Raw genomic sequence first — 2,980 nt, 5'->3', positions numbered from 1 at the left:
ATTGTTTCGGTTAAAAGGAAAAGAGCTGTGTTGCACGCTTACACGCACATGTGCACACACACAGACACACACCAGTTTACTTTAAATCTGTCAACTGATGTTCAAGGTGACTTGTAGCCTTTGGCAAATCAAAGCACAGTGACACACACACACAGCACATAATGATACTGTGTGAGGTTTGTGCAACTTAATTAGAAATCCCCATGAGAATACACTAATATGTTTGTAGCAGTGATGAGACTGAACTATTGTCTGCTCGCTTGCCTTAGATCTTTTAAGATAAGAGCAGCTATTCAATTAAATTAAAGTTCACTTAATTCGTAGTGATAATCCACAGCATGAGGGTTAACAGTGTGGGTGTGTAATGAACCCATGGAGGGGAAATTGAAAATGTTTAATAGTTGCTTAGTACATGTTGGTGGGTGAGTGGGATGCAGTGGGTTAGTCATAGAAAGGAGATTCAAAATGAGCCTTGGGAGACAGAGATCAAGAGAAAAAGCCAGAGAGATGCTCAACAAGTCTCCTGGAATGTGTTTAAATAATAGTGCTGGTTGTGGTGTTACCACTAGGGGGAGCTGTGAACCTGCCGTCACTTTGCATGGGGCTACTAAAGTGTTTTATTGTGTGTATGAAGGACAGGAAGGGCACCTGTAGACTGAGCAGCAGTGAGTGTTAGCACTCCCTCTTCCTTTGTCTCAGTTTGAAATGACAAATAGTAAAACCATACATTTACTGTACAGTTACTTGGGGAGTATGGTGCTACTTCCTTGTTGCATTTATTTATTAATAACCCAAAACAAAAACTTATGCATGTCAAATGGCATGGCAGCGAATCATAGCAGTGTGTTTGCCAAGAGAAGAGAAACTGATCAAAGTGAAATACTGCTTAAAGAGGTGCTGCAGTACGACTGTCACCTACTGTGTATTGTTGAGACTTTTCAAACCAAGTGGTCTCAAGTGGGGACAATACAACATCCAACCCAACGACCTCTTCCATCTTTAGTTGTCGCTCATTTTCCCTCACTTCCACTAAGCCAATTTTCTCTGAGCTCCTTTTTATGTTACTGCAGTTTTCATACTGCTGTGTCACTTTGCCCATGTTTATTTATTATTTTTAAATGTTTTCTTTCTTCTGTTATTCCTGACTTCCTTCCTTCCACTTTCCCTTGGTTCTGTTATTAGTCTTATCCCTTCATAGTATATGGTTTTGGTAAGTCACACCTAGATCAGACACTCGCTTCGACAATATGTCTCCATTTTACAGCAGCAAGTGGATACACTGAGTAGGCACACTACCTCGGATCAGCACTTTTCTTGTGTTTTCTCGGTGTGTGTATTGTATGTGTGTTCACAAATTGTGATATAAAGGAGTGGAGCTTGAGTCTTTGCCAGTTTGTGTGTGCATGTGCGACTGTGAATGTGTGTTCCTGGGTGCAGGGAAATGCACTATGGTCTCTCTCAATGCCTATTTAAAGAGAAGTAAGAGAAGAAGAACAAAGAGTGGGATATGAAAGCTTGCCATCATAATAACAGCTAAAGCGTATCGTACACACACGCTGTGGACTATATTGTAGTATTTGTCACAGTTTGCACTGCAGCACTCTGTGTGGAAGTACTGTATGAGTAGCAGCATAAATGCCAGTGCATGTATATACTGTATATAAATGAAACATTTTGGTGCAGCAGCAATGCGGTACAGATGCAGCTGCTGGTGACTGCAGTCTCCCGTGAGTTTTCACACAAGACTTCAATTATAAAAGCATTTTGATCCTTTAAAAATATTTCATTAATAAGAGGTGTCTGAGCAAAAGCAGACCTCAGGAAATTTCTGCATGCTTTTGTAACCTGTGAAATAAACTCCTGTGTTGGCCTTCTCTCTTTGGATTTCAGAAGACTGTAGGCAGCTTATTCAAACTGCTGCAGGCTGGGCTTTATCAAGGACTAAGAAATGAAAGCATACTACACCTGCCAGCATGCACCTGAAGTGACTGTTGTCTCGCTGCTTGGTCACCTTGTGTCACAATGTACTTAAGAGCCATGACTCAAGCCTTTCAGGTCCATTAGTACTGATACTCTTGGTGTTTTGGAGGCCAGTTTTTATGTTCATCTGCTAGAACAGCCTTCCTGACGGCTTTGTTCACACTCTGTTCTCTTAAAAGCAGCATCAAAACATTTTTTATGTTGCCTTTCACTAGCAAGTATTTTAGCCACTAAATAGTTTAACTTCTTTCCTGTGCACTTGTTGTGGCTGAACAGTTGTGAATGGTTTTTTCTTTATTTCTTTTTATATTCTCTTGTGAAACACATGAATTTAACCCTGAACATCATAATTCGTAGGCCTCCTTCAAAAAAGAGGGCAAAATATGGCTAATTATTTCTTCTATTGCTTAATTCTGTACATATATTTTATAACGTCTGAAAATTACCAGTGGAAAATACTATTAAGGTAGCATTAAATGTTATTTCTTGCTGAGGAGCAGTTAAATATTCAGATTTCAGCAGTAACAGATTAGATCAGTTTTATGGTGCAAAATACACAATTTTCACACAAAAACTTTGCATTTTGTTTCAACCTTACAGTGTAGCATGGTTTCACATTAGTGATTAACACAGCCACAGTAAAGCACTCATCAGAGGAACCATGTGCTTTTAGTAGGATGTTAGAGCTGTCCTTACGACCATTCACCTCGCCATTATCTTCAAGTGGTTCCATTTTAACGCTTTTATGGTTTAAGTAATTTTGCTAATGACCATTTTCTACACAGTGGAACAAAAGATGAAATTCTCAGAGTGCTGTCATTTTAATAAAGTTCTGCTTCCTGAAACGAGACACTTTAAAACTCTGGTTTAAAAACTTTGAGTTGAAAGAAGGAGATTGGATGTTAAACATTACATAAAATGCCACAGTGTAACTCTTAATGTATATGAAATGGCAGTAATGGTGATCTAGTTGGGTATTAATATATGTAATTGATCTTTC

This window comes from Monopterus albus, unplaced genomic scaffold, assembly GCF_001952655.1.
Source record: "Monopterus albus unplaced genomic scaffold, M_albus_1.0 scaffold46.1, whole genome shotgun sequence".
NCBI lineage: Eukaryota > Metazoa > Chordata > Actinopteri > Synbranchiformes > Synbranchidae > Monopterus > Monopterus albus.
Note: the sequence above shows the minus strand (reverse complement) of the source record.